Here is an 18,096-nt window from a genome sequence, read left to right on the forward strand (position 1 = left end):
CAAGGTATTGTCACTCTTACTTTTGCACTGCCTTCAAAGCTGGGCGTCCAGAGAGCAGCAGCTGTTGGCCAGGTGCCCAGTTCTGAAGGCAGCATCCAGCTAGCAGCAGGGCAGAAGTAACGGTGGCAATACTGTACCATGCCATCGTTATTTCTGCACTGCTGCTGGCAGCAGCTCTACTTTCAGAGTTGGGCTCCTGGCCAGCAGCTGAGGCTCTCCAGCTGCCCAGCTCTGAAGGCAGCATTGCTGCCACCAGTAGCAGCACAGAAGTAAGGGTAGCAGTACTGCAGCCCCCCCTACAATAACTTTGTGACCCCACCCCCAACTCCTTTTTTGGTCAGGACCCCTACAATTACAACACTGTGAAATTTCAGATTTAAATAGCTGAAATCATGAAAATCATAATTTTCAAAATCCTAGGACTGTGAAATTGACCAAAATGGACCATGAATTAGGTAGGGCCCTGCTAATTAGACACCTAGGTCCCATAGGTTTAAGCAAAGATGGTGTACCCTACTGGACTGAGGCCCAAATTTTGAAAGGTATTTAGGTGTTGCTGTGCTCAGGTAACTGACTTAGGCTCCTTTTGAAAATGAGATTTAGACTCCTAAGACCCAGATATTCAAAGATATTCAGGGACCTAACTCCCATTGAAATCAGTGGGCTGTAAGTGGCTAAGTCCCTTTTGAAAATGAGACCTAGGCCTCTGAAGGTATGTCTAGGTAGCAGCTGGGAGGTGTGGTATTCAGCTCAGGTAGACTTGAACTAGCACCCTAAACATAGCAGTGGGGTGGCGGCAGCATGGGCTACCCACCCAAATACTCTCCAACCTGATTCCCTGGGTACAATACTTAGTTGACCAGCCCACCATAAATGCTGCCATGGCCACGCTGGTATTTTTAGCTCAAGCAAAGCTACCACGAGTATATCTACCTGAACTGCGAATTACACCTCCCAGCTGCTGTATAGACATAGACTCAGTTACGAGTTGCAATGCTGAACAGAGCAATTCCAAAATACATTTAAAAATCAGGCCCCTAGTGCCTGCCTCGCTCATATTTAAAATCTAGAAGGTTGTATATTAAAATGTTTCTTTTAAAGGATTTGCCTTTCTTTCAGTGTGAGATGGATGACTAAGTTCTCACCACATAATTATCTTTATCAGCTGCGTCTGACAAAAATATTTCAACAACTCCTTTTGTTGGAGAAGCAAAACACGATTAAAGTCTGATTCTCCCCCTCCCCCCAAGAAAATCTGAATGCATGTATAGCTTGAATTCCTTTTGTCTGAAAATCCATAGCCTCTCCTCCTTGTTTCTCTCCCCTCTGGTCTTGCCACATGACTGTTCAGTTCTCCTGTTTTTGTCTAGAGAGTCTAATATCCGTGAAATCTCATGACCTGCAGATATGTTTGATAAGATGAGAGAGGGGCAGCTTTTAGATGATGGAGCTGTTAGGTTTGGCAGGAGTGAAGCAGGTGGTTCTGTTTTACCAGTTGCATTCAGAGGACCGTATAGACTCGTTCCTGCAGCTAAGTTAAATGACTAGTTGTGCTTGTACTTTTAAAAATAGGTTGCTGACTTTGCTAGGAAAATATTGAGTTCAGACCCAGACATTACTTCAAAACATTAATTATTAAAAATAGAGGGCTTGAAAAATCTGCTCACTAGTAGTGACTGTGAACCTTTTTCTGATGGGTATGGGGACCTAATCTATCTTGCAGTTACTGTTGGAGTCAGTGGATTATTACTTGTGTTGTCCCTGCCCCAAAAGACCTTAAGGTCAGAGTAGTAATACTGAACCTGCCACGTGACCGGGTTCTAATGTAATCTGACTGGGGCCAGGGGAGAAAGTGCTGTCTCTTGACAACACTCCTGTGTGTTAGTCATTGAACTGACAACTTTCTCAGAATTCTTGTAGCTTGCTTCAGAGCTCTCAAGTGAGTTTATGAAACTGCACCCTGGGAGAGGGGATGGTCACTGGTAGTGGGGAGCCAGCTAAGATTTAACTGTCATTGAAATTCCCAGCCTAAATTTCCAAATGTAAAGGAGTCCCAAATTCCATTGAAATTCGATGGCATGTAGGTACTGTAGTTCCTTAGGCTGCTTTGAATCCCAGCCTCTATTTGCCATTTTCTAGCCTGGCTCCTTTATTTTAGATAGCACTATTATTGGTAGGCTTTTTCTTATTCTTTCCAGCGTAGCTGCTTTAGTATATTCTGAGTTATATCTTGTCCTGAAACATGCAAATGCAAGTAGAAAGAAGGGGTAGAAAAAGCAAATATCGGGCAAGCAAGCAATATTATATATGATGCAGGTAGCAAGAGGACATTCTGTCCTGGGGCACTGTTAGGCACTGGTAACTGTATACACCATGATGATTAAACAGGGCAGGGCTTCCTGGAATAAGGGTGTATCTAGCTTACAAGATGGTGTGTACATGAATTGCACCTGCTCAGCAGAGCAATGGCAGGGTATCTCTTGTGCTAGCTACCTGCCATTCCATGTGGTGTGCATCTGTTTGCTTGTAACATCTTGGTTTACTTCTGTTTTGGATTAGACATGAAATACCCTCAGTATTTCTTGAATCTGTTGCATTGCAATACGTATTTAGCAAATTTCACAAAATTCACTATTCTTGGGATAGATATGAAAGAATTTCTCCCTGGTAAGGTTTCCGTTCTCCTTAGGAAGAACTGAATTTAACTGATCGTTAATTCCTGTAGGATGACACTTAAAGTTAGGAGATGGTTGTATGATATTGACTCTCCTAAACTTTGTGCATGGACTGAATCCTTTCAGAAAATTATATTGTTGCATGATAGTCCTTAAGAAAAGCAAGCAAGGCTATCCTGTACATTAGCAAATTAATTTCCGAAGTTCAGGTTAATGTGGTTAGGGTGAATTTTTTTTCCTAAGGCTTGACGACAATCCTACTTTTTAAAAAACTACATTCCCAGGCATGGTTATGTCACCATCTGTTCCACCGTACAGGGTTTCCCTTAAGAAGTGCCCACCCCATTTGTTCCTTTGCTTAGGCTAAAACACTCTGAGCTATAAGCTTATCTTTAAGCACCAAAACACCTCTTGCTTTTTGAACACAGAACCGTACTTTTTAAATTGCTTTCTGCTGTCCTGTACTGAAATCCTGGATGAAGGAGGGATGCTGTCTTTAGAGGCATCAGCTCTGTCTGTTAGAATGATTTATATGGTGGTATATCTCCATGCTTTCAGTGGAGCCTCTCTGGAGTAAGTAAGATGAGAATCATGCCCATCACTTTCAGCCCTGATGGAGGTCCATCTTGGAGGCCATTCCTGCAGACAGTTACTATTGGGTGTAGTAATGAGAGGGGAAGGATGGTCCGGTCGGTAGGATGCTAACCTGGGATTTAGGAGACCCAGGTGCAGTTCCCTGACCTGGGACAAGTCTGTTAGTCTCTGCATCTTTAGGCACCTGCATACCTTTTAAAAATCTGCTCATCTATGCCTCCATCTATGCCTCTGTCCTATGAGGATAATAGCACTTTCCTACCTCTCCCAGGTGTTGTGAGGATAAACAAATTGAAAGATTGTGAGGTTACTGTGGTAACGGGGGCCCTAGAAATACCTTACCTAGATAGTTCCTAGTACTGTGACTAGTTCCAGTTAAATCAGTTGAGATGATCACTCATGATGGTCAACACTATGTTTGGTCATTTAGTGTTCGCAAGAGCAGCTGCTTGTTTACTGTCATGTTAAGGTCTCTTCTCTGGTACTTAACTCTCCCCCCCCCCCCCCCCACACACACTCTGATTAAAGCAAAGATTTCTCTTTTAAATCTGACATCCAACTCCTTTCTCCTCTGTCTCTACACACCAACATCCAGCTACTCAGAATATGTTGTGCCCTTGACAGTTGTAACTATGCCTTTAAGTAACATTTGATTCCCAGGGGATCAGATTACCTCCATTGACAGTTTGAGTTCTGTGAAAAATAATGAAGCTTTAGAATGTAGACACTTTAAATGCTTGTCTGTACATGACATAACTGCAAGTTGGGTCAGTGATGGCTGCCCCGTTTCCATTTTAGTTCCAATCTTGCAGTCATAAAAAAACTCCCTTGTTTCCTTGTGATTTGAATATGCAGTGTGTGCTGTGCGATGGTTGTCCAAAAAACACTGGTTCTGGGTGTGTGTGGCTTTCTTTTTTTAAAAAAAAAAGAAAATACATTAATCACAATTGTGTGGACTGTATTGACATTATAAAACTAATTTTTTTGGGTCCTTTCATATACAATGCAGTCTAAATCAGAAGTACATAATTACCCAACTCTTTTATAAACTCCTAAACTGGCAATGTGAACAAACTATTTTTTTAAACTACCATGCATTCTACTAAAGCACTTTATAAAAAAAAATATTTAGTATGGTTTCAATGAGCAACATGATAGCACTTATGCAACGTTCAGTACTTTATATGATTAAAATGCAGATACTGTATGACAAGTAGTTTTGACTTGCAAAAATGGTATTTTATAGCATTGTAAAACTATACTATATAATTCTTTCAAAATATCTCCTAGGTCTTTATTTTGCACAAGCTTCTTGTTTTCTGACGGGTGTGGGGGAGGGGACAAGATAAAAAACAGAAAAGCTATTACTGTCATCTTTCAGTCTATTTCTGGATGGGAGAAAAGTACAATAGAGGGAGTGTTCGGCGATTAAGCTTAACTGTACAGTTAGTATAAAAACTGAAAGGAACTCGTGCTTTAGTCTCTTCTGAGATGCCTGAGTGTTGACAATATTTAAAAAAAAGAAACTTGCCCTCAGTTTAACTTGTGCCACTCCAGTAAAGTCTCTGGGGTTGTACTGGCATAAATGGGGGCTTGAAAGGATATTAACTGTGTCAGCATTTCTCTAGCTCCACCTGTCTCAATAAATGAGTTAAATTGCAGAAGGAAGGTCTTGTGGTTACTTGGATAGGAGTGGGAGGAAGGAGATCTGGGTTCTGTTCCCAGCCCTGAGGCCCCAGTTTTCACAGAAATGCATGCCAGTCACTTCACTTCACTTCTCGCCCCTCTGTGACTCAGTTTCCCCATTTGTAAATGTTAAATGGGGATGTTTTTTCTTAATTATCTCATGGGAAGTGGGAGGGTTGTGGAGCTTAATTTATTGGATTGTAGAGCACTTTGTTCTTCTATTGCGCCTTCCATCTAGGCATCTCAAAGTGTTGCTCTCTTTCTGACGCAGTTGCTTGGCTTTACCCAGCGGTATGAGTTTAAAACGGTTGTATAACTATATCCCCGTTTACAAACATCTGTTTGGCTTTGCTGCAGAATTCCAAATAATCCCTGCTAAAACTCTCTTCATTTCTGGGAGGTCTCACATAGGCTTCCACATTGTGGGAACAGAGTATCTTTATTGAATTGGATCTATATGGCCATATTGTGGCTTTAAGACATCCACTGGGAGTTTGAGGAGGGGCTGCACTGTAATGGGTGGACTTCCCCAACTCATCCAGAATTTTATTGGGGCCTAGCCCATGCTGGGGTGGGAGCTCTGCCCACTGGTGCTGGTTCAGCTCTACTGGCAACTGCAGCAGAGTGTGGGAGTGGGTCTCGGCGTACGTTCTTCCGTTAGCCTTTGGCTCGAGCTGCTACCAGCAACAGAGGTTTAGTGACGTCCTAAATGCTTGACTTTAAGTCTCATTGAAGTTAATATTAGAGTTAAGCACACGCATAAGTCTTTGCACGATGGGAGCCTATAGAGCAGTGGTCCCCAAACTGTGGGGCATGCCCCACTGGGGGAGAGGGGGCACGGAGGAACGTTCAGGGTGGCGTACAATGGGGCCTGGGCCAGCCCCCATGGGGGGCAGGGAGGGAGTGCCACCTAGCCCCACTCAAGCCCTAGCCACTGCCCTGCTCCGGCCCCAGGCCAGCTCTGCCTCTATCCCCAGCTCCTCCCACATCCCCAGCTCTGCCTTCAGCCCAAGCTCCACTGCTGAGCCAACTGTGCAGTAATGGAGTGGGAGTGTGGACAGATTCCATTACTGGGAAGGGAGGGGGTGACAGAAAAAGTTTGGGTACTACTGCTATAGAGTATGGGGATGTGGGTGGAGCCCATGCAGAGAGTGCAAGGAGTGGGGAAGGCTCCTTGCATAATCACCCTGTCCATCTTTGCAGCTGATCTGTACAGGTGCCTGTCTGCTCTATCGTGCAAAACATCTTCCTGGGTTCTTTTGTTCTCTCTTTGTACTTTGCATTAAGATTTTTACAGCAGTTGCACTTAGATCCAGGCTGTGGCATGCAAGTTTATTTGATCATGTAACAAACAGTTTCAGTGTTCTTTAATTATAATAATATTAATAATTAGTGACCAGATGATGACTAAAAGCAGATCTGTTTGTAAATCTCTGCTACATGCTGGCAGCAATTAAGCACAGAAGGAGTTTGGATGCTGGAATGCTAACTAATTTAATTAATTTGGGTACTGTTAATTTGTATTACATGATGATGCATGATTGTTGCTTGTTAAATATACAAATCCAGGCTGAACAAATTGGTAGTGCAGGTCATACTGATATTAAGCTACAGAATTTTAGTAGGCGGCCTAAATGATTCCAGATTTATCGAGTTGGAAGTAGTAATATGGTACTGTAAATTACTTATTTTTCAGGGAAATCAATTTAAATATGTGATTTGTTATGGATTATAATAGGAGTGGACTGCCCAAAATAGCTTTTTGATAGCCCAATTTATGCTTTACAGTGACTTGTACTCTCCTGTGCACATACAGGCATGATTTTCCAAGAGCTGATTATAAAGTTGTTTTTTAAAGATTATTATACTACATGTGTATCACTAATGAAGCCCATACTCTGATTTTTTTTTTTTTTTTTTTGGTTTTGTTTTAAATTCCCACTGGTATCAATAGTAGTTTTGCTCCCAAAATGGATGGTGAATATGGCTGCCTTGGGCTTCACATTTCTACTGTATAAAATAATCCCAAAATAGTAGGTAAAGTCTTTATTGACTATAGGCTAGATGCAGCCCCTGGGCAGTACATAGGCACATGACCTTAAAGCCATGGCTGGGAGGGGAATTATGAGGTCCAGTTTTTGTACCCTAGACTCTGCAGAGCTCATAATCCCAGAGAAGTTCCAGAATGAGGGAGAGGGATTTGGCCCACATGGTTTAGTGTTGGCCTTCTTCCCTGTGTACACCTTCTGTTGCTGGGATTAATCACACTCATGACAGCTGTACTGGGGTGATCGCCCACTCCTGAGCTGGCTGTTAACAGTGCAATTTTATTGTTCTCCTGTCTGTGTGAAAAGTATTCAAGGCTTGAATTTGGTACCTATTGTCTCTTCAAGAAAAGAGTTTTGTAGTAATTAGCCCTGCTTCAAGATGAAGGTGAGCAATTGCATACAAACCAGAACCACGTTCAGCCTGCTGTATAACCAGATATCACAGTTTGGGTAGTAGTTTAGAGGACATCTTGTTTTTCCTCTGTCCGTACTTACTGCCCTTTTTGGCCACAGAACCATTTAAAGCCTCAGATGTTTCCATGATGCAAAAATAATTTTGCTATGGAGATCACTGCATTTCTGACTCTACTGATTTTGCTGCTTTTGGGTTTTCCTGGAAAATACAAACCTACAAACAAATGTAGCACGTTTTTCAGGGTTAAAGTAAATTTTAAATTAAATCTGCATAGGTGCTAGCAAATGTAAATGAGCAAAGACTATAGTGAGAGTTTGCTCTTATTTAATAGAGTGAATACTTTCAGACTTGGGGCACATTTTAGTATTAAACCAAAAAAAAGAGAGCGAGTCACTGTGTTTAATGTGCAGTATTGTTTGCTGCAGTATTCTGGGTCAGCTGTCTGGGGGTTTGAGTTGTCTTTATAAGTAACATTGCACTTTATATTGCAGTGAAGCAATCTCCTGTCAGTCATAAATTAAATATTTTTTCCTGTTAGTGATACGTTAAATGGCAGCACTTAGGGCTGAAATTCCTAAATATATCTGCAATTTTACTGGTGTATGTATATCCAGTATAAGTGATACCCTGTATTATCATGCCATGCCATCACTAGTAGATTTTCATCATGTTACGTTACTGAGCATTCACTTTCCTTGTGCCAAAGAGGGGAATAAACTTCTGTAATTACCTTGCTCATGTAGTTTGTATGTACAATACTATTTAAAAAAAATAAATAAATAAAGTGCCAGAAACAGTCTCTCTCCCCCCCCCCCCCCCCCCCAAAAAAAAAATCCATTTGTTAATTTGCAGATTATGGTGACTGGTAAAATGTCATAAATGAAATGCAGAAACCCTTCAAAAAAAACCCATTTAATATGTTAGAATAAAGTTCAGATTAAGAGAAACACTGGCAAAATCTGGGCCATTGATAGATAAAACCACATCCCTAATGAAAGTCTTTTGGGAGTTGGAAGAAAGTCCATTCTGTCGTTGGTATACAGCATTTTTAGTTAGCAAAATTTAAAATCTTTTTCTCAGTTTCTTTTTTCTAATGTGTCTGAAATATGGCACATCATGACAACAAAGAAATGGTCTTGTGGTTAAGGCACAGTCTGGCTGGGACTCAAGATCGGAGTTCAATTTTCTGCTCTTGCACAGATTTCTGATGTGAATTGCTTAATTTCTCTATGCCTCAGTTCCCCATCTGTCAGTGGGGGGTAATAAAACTTTCTTTGTGTTTGTGTATTTGCATTATAAGCTCTTTGGGGCAGGGTCTGTCTCTTACTATATGAATATATAGTCCCTTGCACAGTGGGTCCATGATCTCCTTTGCGGCCTCTAGGTCATGCTGTAGTAAAAAAAAACAAAAACAATAACATTGCTTCGGGCCAGATTCTCCCAGCCTTACTTATTATGAATAGAGTCAATGGGGCTATTTACTTGTGGAATAGAATTCCATACTGTTCAACCTGAGTAAACTCTCTGACATTTGTTGAACAGATTTTTATGGGCATGTTGTTGGGCTATATTTTTTTGTTTTATCATTACTCATTGATTTCAGGTATCCAAACAACTTACTTACTCTGTTCTCAGTTACTAAATTCTTCTAAAGTGTATTTGTTTCTGTCTTCTAATTCAGTGGTTCTCAAAGCTGGTTCACCCCTTGTTCAGAGAGAGCCCCTGGCGGGCCGGACCAGTCTGTTTACCTGCCGCGTCCACCGGTTTGGCCGATCGCAGCTCCCACTGGCCGCGGTTAGCCGTTCCAGGGGCTGAGGGAAGCAGCACGGGCCAAGGGACATGCTGGCCGCCCTTCCTGCAGCCCCCATTGGCCTGGAGCAGTGAACCATGGCCAGTGGGAGTCGCGATCGGCCGAACCGGTGGACGCGGCAGATAAACAGACTGGTCCAGCCCACCAGGGGCTTTCCCTAAACAAGTGGCGGACTGGCTTTGAGAACCACTGTTCTAATTATCTCCAATTCATTACTCTACATTTAATTCAATGGGTGATGAACTCTGGCTCATTGTGAGGTGGGAAGGAGCTGTGTTAGAGCAGAAATCATACATTCAGGGAAAAATAAAACTGGACTCCATGCGTCCCCAGAGACTCTGGTCAGAGTCAGGAGCCAAAATTCTAGAGTCCTTGAATACTTAACTATGGAATGGAGAGTCAGGTTTAGCTATGAGGAGTGCAGACGTCACCTTTGCAGATTTGAATGTAGGTTAATAATTATTTTAGTTGGTTGCATGCCTGGAGTTGCATTACATTTGTTGTGTTGTTTTTAGCGAGTTTTGAAGCCACCGAGTAGTATGTAATCTGTTTTTTATATTGATATAACAGTGTCTAAGAGAGTTTCATGTAATTGAATCTTAATTATTACAGACAGCTTTTTAGTATGAAACTGTGGTAACATTTAATGTGACAAACTACTTCTCACGATGAAGTTAAACAATTTATTCTTCCCATTTTAAGCAGAGCCAGGGGGATAAATAATTCATTCAGTGGTAGTGGCACTATGGTCTCTGACTCCATGCTGGTAAAAGTACATGCCACGTTGTAGTAGCAACACATGCTATGCGTTCGTCATTGCTTTTTTAAAAATATTGTTTATTTTAATTTACTTTCATCATGAAAAGTCCGGTCAGCCACATGTGACAGAAGTTAGTCCTGTTTCTTAAAGCATTACCGGAAGATACTCAAATACTGTTTTGATGTATGTTATCAGAATCTGAACAGAATAGAATATATAGTAACTCCTTGCTTAACGTTGTAGTTATGTTCCTGAAAAATGCGACTTTAAGTGAAACGATGTTAAGTGAATCCAATTTCTCCTTAAGAATTAATGTAAATGGGGGGAGGAGGGGGGGGTTAGGTTCCAGGGAAAATTTTTTCACCAGACAAAAAAGTGTGTGTGTGTGTACACACACACTCTCTCTCTACATTTTAAACAAACGATTTAATACTGTACACAGTGATGATTGTGAAGCTTGGTTGAGGTGGTGAAGTAAGAGGGTGGGTGGGATATTTCCCAGGGAATGCCTTACTGCTAAATGGTGAACTAGCTTTTGGCTGAGCCCTCAAGGGTTAACACGTTGTTAATGTAGCCTCACGCTATACAGTGCAAGGCAGCACGAATGGAGGGAGGGGAGACAGCGTAGCAGACAGACACACGCACCCTGTTTGTGGGGGAGAGCGAGATGCACATTGCCCCTTTAAGTACGCTGACCCCACTCTTAAGTACATTGTCTTTTTAAGTCTATCAGGAAGTTGAGACAGCAGCTGCTGCCCCAAGCTCTTTGTGTTTCTCTCATCCGTGTCCCCACCCTGCTGTATATGGAGAAGGGGTAAGCAGAGTGCAGGAACAGGGGGACACGCTGACATTAACACCCTCTGCCCTTCCCCGCACAGCAAGCTGGAGGCTCCTGGGGGCAGCTCCAAGGCAGAGGGCAGGAGCAGCACATGACAGTGCGGGGAGGGACAGCTGAACTGCCGGCAATTGATAGCCTGCTGGGCAGCTGCTGCACAGGGAACTGCGGGGAGCTAATGGGGAGCTGCCGGTCCACTCTGATTCCAGGCCCCCATCAGCTAGCTGCAATGGGCTGTTCTTCCTGCAAGCAGTGGACAAAGCAGTCAGCTGCCAAACGAAGACATTATAAGGGAGCATTGCACAACTTTAAACGAGCATGTTCCCTAATTGATCAACAAGGTAACAATGAAACGAAGACACTAAGTGAGGAGTTACTGTATACAGATGCGTGGTAGCAGTAGTAATTTTTGTTTTCAAAGCATTAATTCCACTCAACCCTCTGGGCCAAGGTACTTCGGGGGTGCTGTGTAACAAATTAAAATACAGTAATATTTTTAAACACTCTACTTACTAATTAACATAATACAACCATCCTCCTTTGACTACAACACAGAAAATTAGAGGGGATCTAAAACAAACGGTGAGGGAGCAATAAATGTGGGTCAAATGATTATTCTAAAAATTATCACCATATTCACCCTTTGCTGTCTGCTATTGTGTTTATACATGCTGATTCATAGATGAATGACTGTGTGTCTACTCTGCAGCTATTCTCACTCTCACACACAAAGGAGAATGAGAGTGATTCCTTGACTTTTCCTTATCACCAGTTTTTGCCAGGGTTAAGACACTGAAAGCATACCTTGAGGGGTTGCAAATACACTTGCTGTTGGCAGAAATATAATTTTCCCATCAGTGTATTGATCAGCTTTTTCAGCTAGACTAAATCAAAGAGAATGGAGACATTTCAATGGAACACCACATAGCACGGTTTCTGAACTGGCAGCATTTCACAAAAAGGTTGGGACTTGTGCATTTGTTGAAGGCTTGCATGAAAAGTGTATTATTGCCTTGCTACTGTATCCTGTCCGGTCAACAGAGGAAGACAGCTGAAGGCATTCCAGTGTCTGACCCACTCTCAGCATCAAGTTCATGTTATGTTATCCTAGAAACAGCAATGCCAGCACTAGAATGTTAATCTGTTTTAAAGTTTATACTCTAGAAGACATTCTTTCTTTTAGTTCCAGGGAGGGGGGGTTTACTTGCCCCTTGTTGCCCACACAGCTCATTTTAGTGTTAATGACACCAACCTCCATTTGGATAAAGAGGAGAGGAGAATATAACACATTCAAATTTGCAAATCACGGTTGCATTTCTGTCAGCTTTGGCAGTTACAGCGTTTCTGGTAACTCTCATGAAGACAATCGGGTTTTAATTTAAAACCCTCCCTGAAGAAAGGAAAAGCTGGCAGCTGAGAGATTTGGCAGAGTATCCTTATGTGAAGCTTCTGTCTTTCCTTATTTTCTATTATTTGTGTTAGCAGGAGGAAAAATGATTCTTTAAAAAAAAATACCCCTAAATTGGCCAAGTACGCAGGGCCATATTTCTGCAATTACCACCTGTACCAGTTCTGCAGTAAATCAGGATTTCTCATTTGATGAGCAGTTCTACTTAAGCAAATAAAGAGTGCTTACCTTGTGCTTAACACAGTCTCTCTGCTGCTTTTCATCTGAGATAAGCAGAGGACACAGGGTCATGCTCTAATAAGTTTATTTATTCATCAAGGCAAGGTTCCCCGGGGGAGTCTGAGGTGGGGCCTTCAGCCTGCCTGCAACACTGGGGGGCAGAGATGGGCCTGTCAGTCACTGACTGAAGCCTGTGTTTCTCCACCTGGAGAGCCTGTCTCATTCTGTCTGCCTGCATAGCAGTAGTAAGGTGGGAAACAGGCTTCACACTGTAGAGCTTAGGGTTCCCTTTTGTCTTGCATGTTGTTCAACTTGACCTACCTAAAATGAATATATTGAGCTCTTCATTGGCTCTTCAGGGCTGGTAGCCCTGCAATTTCACAAAGTATTCTTCCCTTGGATTGGAACAAAACTTTCTCCTAAAGTAACTCAGCAGTTAGTCTCCTCTCACAATCTTAGGGCTTGTCTTCATCTACATCGAGCACATCACCGGCCACCGACAGTACCAGGAGGAGTGAGCTGATACGACATCATGCACCCACTGTGGGAAAGGGACTGAGAGGCTTTCCCCGTTGGACCGTATGAACTGGAACCATAAACCCACTGAACATTAAATACCCACCAAATGAGGGTAAACCCATCCCCGCCATTGTATCCACTCACTATACTCCGCACCTGAACATAGCTGTTATGTGGATAACTTACCCCCATATATCAATGTCTGTACTTTGACGGGTTAAACTTTTACCCCCAGTCGGGGAGATTACAGATTATTACATAACTCTGTACCGTTTCTTATTTCAACATTATCTTAATAAAATTGTTAGCTTGAGTTAGTACCCTTGACTTAGCTTTGCTCATGTGATGGCAGCCACACTATGAAACAACACTCAAGCTTCGCAGAGTGATTGGATTAGCTGCTCGTGAGTTGTGCTAACTGGAGTTGTAGCTGCATTTACACTGCATCACTAGTTTGAGTATCAGCAGCAAGTAAGCTTCAACCCATACCTCTTGACAGGCCAGCTAGCTCGAGTTTAAAGCACAATTTAACACGAACTAGAGATTGCTCTGGATGGGATTTGGGTTGGGGCAACACTCGTGTTACATGCTGCAGTGAAGTCAAACCCTCACAAGCAAGGGGCTATGGTGAAAAATTTCACTCCTTTTTGATGGAGACCTCTGCCTTTTCTGCAGCCAAAACCAGGAGTCGGAGACTGCAGCCTCTCCCAGGAAGGATTGTGTGCTAGGCCTCTGTCTCCCAGAGTGAGGCAAACAGATGGAGGAATGGGGGAAGGCAGTGTCACATAATCTTCCGGGGCCAGTTCAAAGTTGCATGCTTTAGTTCCTAAATTCATCCCAGAATCTTTTGCATTAGCTGTAAAGGAAGTGTGGTGGTGGCTGATGCACAGTTTTCTGGAAAACCTCTAAGATCCAGAGACATCCGCTGTGTATACAGATGACCAGAAACCAGGCTACCATTTTGGATGTAGAAACCAGAAAGGCCGAGGAATTCCACAACCAAAGTAGAGTAGTCCTAGTTTAGCTTCGTGGTGAGTGCCTGCTGTGTTGCAAGTGCTATATCCCAGCAATACCCTATTAGGTCAGACATCCTAGACAGCAGCCTACTAACTACGCCTAAGGTTGTACCAGCAGTACCTCAGCTCATAAAAAAGAGAGGGAATATCTCCTTCATCGTGGCTGGGAGAAGTGACATAAGATCTTTAGAGTTATGAGCTAATGAGTAATATGTTCACTTTGAAAGATTTCAGATTCCACACTACAAAGAGATGATAAAAGTATATTTTACCTTATTAGAGTGTAGTGGTTTCTTCTGAGTGTTTTTGAATGTGGGGGAGCAGAGGGGAGGGGAGTTTGTTTGCTTTTTTAAAAGGTTTTGTAATATTAAAAGTGTTTATCTGTTTTTGTAGCAAAGTAAAACATCCGTATGGAAATTATTACTGTACTCTTGTATTATAGGTTCATTTTTATCCCTTTACAATTTTTAATCCACTCCCGGGTGGAGATTTTCTATGCCTGGAGCAAGTTTTGAAGGCTGAGCCCTAAACTCTGTTTTACAGCGGATGGGGGTCAAATGAAAATGCTGACTAACCTGAACTACAGCAGTGTTGCCCGGGCTTGGCTACAATATATGTGGCTTGCAGGAATAATTTTGGGCCAACTTTTGATCAGTCTTCTACAGACTTAAAGGGACTCTGGAGGGAGTCCTGTCCAGTCCTCCTCAACCAGTGTAATAGCAGCCATGATGTGAGGTCCTGAGGATGGCAATTGTAAAATGCTGAAAAAACAGGGGCAGCTCCAGTGTTCCAAGAGCAGCACAGAGGGATACTTCCCCCTCACCATACGCCAGTTTGTGATGGGGGTGTGGTGGGGGAAGGAGATTCTGGTCTCATTGCTTCCTGTCCCTATTAGACTGTCTTGGAATTTTGAAGCCAACCTGCTAGGTCATCCCTATTTTTAAATTCAGTCACTGACTAAATAACGTCTATTGAGATGTGGCGGTAGCTCTTAGTGTATTTATAATCTGCTGTTGCATATAAAGTTGCACAATAACTAGGGGCATTTAGCATTATGTATTTGATATGCTGCATAGCCCTATTACCTGTATATTTTCCTAACATGGGATTTATTAGCATCGTTTGTGTTTGAGAAATTAAGGCACTAGTTAAAGTGGAAAGGGAAGTTGGTTTTTAATCCACAGGATAATCTAACATCTTGTAAAAGCATCATACTATGGAATAGCTCACAACACTATAGTAACAGTCTTTGTAAACAATTGAGTTTTGAGAAATTGCTGAAGTATATTGTTGACTATCTTTAAATACAGCAGAGCAGTGGCAGCACGAACTTTCCCATCCTGAATTGCCACTTGCATCTACCGTGGCAACCTTTAGGAGATACTGCTTAATAATACTCTAAAATTTGTTGTTCTAGCTAGTCCATTATGGGATTCTCCTAAATAGAAAAGGCCTGTTTTTTTTTAATTAGTTAGGCTCATAAAATGCTCATATATTTGCATGCCTACATAGAATGTGCAGTTACCACAAATACATGTGCAAACAGGTAATAATGCATGCAAATGGCCATAATTATCCACACTGGTTTTTGCAGTAATTGCACACACAAGTTAGGTATGCAGATGTGGCCTCACTAGTGGGTTTTTTTGGTTTTTTTTTTAAGTCCATTTGTGCTAAATTTTGTATGATATATATTTGTCGCTCTTTTTCCCAGCCGCTATTTTCAGACCACCAACCTCTTTAAACTCAGGTTTCCTAGAATTGTAAGGAGCATGCTTTACCCAGTCTGACAGTACTTTATATTTTTAAAGTGTGTACAAAGAATTCAAGCAAGGTGAAACAAGATTGGAATTCTCTTTGCCATATTCTATGCCAGTCAGATTGTGTTACTGTTCCTCCCAACCAACAGGTGGAAGCGGACCACTAGCACTTCCGATGATTTCATATATCCATTATATGAGTCTAGCCAACTCAGATAAGGTCAGTTATTTCTCTCTCCAGCAAGTGGATGACCTGTATCCCGCAGCCCATCCAGAGAGTGAAGTAGGCTACAGAGGCCTAGGAACCCAGTGGATGTGGCTACTGTTGCATCCTCCATAAGGTGCTGATGCTCTGAGCCATCATACCTACATACCCCAGCTGTCTGTCTCCCCATTCTACCCCCCGCACGTGGCTGGAATCCAGATCCTGCACCATTTTAGGGAGGGGCTTTTACTACTAGACCCAAGCTTTGTGAATGCTTCAGACTTCAAAGAAGAGGCATGGGGAGATAAAAATATATAATTAAAACATTGGATTTTTTAATTTAAATAAGGTTTTATTTAACATTGACAATTTACTTTAAGGCCTAAATTTATTTTAATCTATCAAAATTAGTTAAATTAAATAAAACTCTGTTAAACGGAATAAGTTTGCTGAAACTTTAAAGAAATATAAACCACTGAACTTGTGGAAGTCTCTGGCTAAGTACCAGTACCCAGAGTTTGCTGTTGTGCTAAACCAGCTGTTGACAGCAGTCACCTCTTCTGCATGTGTAAAGAGAGTATTTTCTTCATTTCAATGTAGTCAGTTCAAGGACTTCTAAATTTTAAGTTCTGAAACCAATTGTGAGTTGAAAAAGCAGGAAACCTTAAGCGTTTTCCTCTTCCTGTCTGTGAATAAAATCTAAGTATGCAAGGATGAGATCTACTGGTTCTAAATCTTGAAGGACACGGTGACCAGAAAAAATCAGTTCAATTCACTAACCTCAGATAAATAGTTTAGATATTGTGACAAAGCTCTGTCCTTGCCTCCATGGGTCCCGCATTTCCTGGTGGATTTCACTAGCCACTGTGACCCTCCACATAACCTTTCTCTCTCTAGAGACAAGGGTCACAATCTACTGAGCCATTTTCATCATAAGCCAGCAAGGGAGGTGAGAAGTCATCCTTCCTTGCACAGTCTCTGTTGTCTCCCAGTCTCAGTGATTAATCAGGGGGCAAAGGTGGCGGGGGCAGGGGGAGCCCAGGCTCACCCTCTACTCCAGGCTCCAGCCCAGGGACCCTATTAGTATCAGCTATGGTAGCTGACCTTTTAGAAACATGACATGTACAATTCCCTGGGCTGCTTCCCCCACACAGCAGCCCTCACTTCCTCAAGCTCCACTTCACCCTTACCTCAAGGTCTCCTTCCTTGTGCCTGATATAGTGTGTACTGCTCAGTCTCTCCAACAGCACAACTTCCTCCCACAGCTCCTGACATACACACCCACCTGACTAACTGGGAGGCTTTTAACTAGTTTCAGCCAGCCCCTGATTGGCTTCAGGAGTCCCAATCAACCTAGCCTTCTCCCTGCCTTCTGGAAAGTTCTTAATTGGCCCCAGGTGTCGTAATTGACCTGGAGCAGCTGCCATTTCACTTAACCTGGTGCTAGGGATTTGTTAAGCCTAGAGCTAATATATCTATCTCCCACTACTTTTCTGTAGCCATCTGGCCTTGCCCCGTCACAATATATAAATTGTTTAATGAATCAGTTTTGATAAACTTTTTTCTTGTGTATCCAGCACATTTAAGAGAGCTTTATTTAATACAAATATTAAAATGCTGGTTTTGTTTTTTTGATTTAATTTGAATTTCCATCCAAATAGAGCTTCACACAACTCACAAGTTAATCATCTAGTAAATAAAAAATGCATCATTCACCATTTTCTAACATAAAAAACTGTAAAAATTAAGATTGAATAAATGTAAGCTAAACTATATAATTGCTGAAGTAAATGTGTATAGATTTAGTGTCATCTTCCTTGTTAACAAAAAGAAGCACTAAATTTAGTATAAAGGAAACATTTAGTTGCAAATCAACATGTTTTAAAGGTTGATTCTCATTGGTTGGCAACCATTCTTCAAGAATATAACTGAAGTAGAAATTATTTAAATCAAGGCTTTCTGCTTGGTGATTTAAATCACTTTAGTTTAAATGAATCCCCCTGGAAGAAGCTAGCAAAGAATGACTGTAGATGTGGGGGAATTTCCAGGTGATGTGAAGCCAGTGTAAAACTGGCTCTTTGCTACATCACCACCCCACCCCCACTTCCCAGGATGCAGGGTAAGGGGGCATTCCCAAGGGGAAAAA

The 18,096-nt window shown here is 42.0% G+C and overlaps 1 protein-coding gene across 1 annotated transcript in view; it reads left to right on the forward strand.

Moving 5' to 3' along the window:
- The window catches only part of GPC1 (glypican 1), a 324,164-nt gene that overhangs the window by 6,023 nt on the left and 300,045 nt on the right, over nt 1-18,096 (forward strand). The window lies entirely within an intron of this gene.

The sequence above is a fragment of the Lepidochelys kempii genome, chromosome 9, assembly GCF_965140265.1.
Source record: "Lepidochelys kempii isolate rLepKem1 chromosome 9, rLepKem1.hap2, whole genome shotgun sequence".
In the NCBI taxonomy this organism is placed as follows: domain Eukaryota; kingdom Metazoa; phylum Chordata; order Testudines; family Cheloniidae; genus Lepidochelys; species Lepidochelys kempii.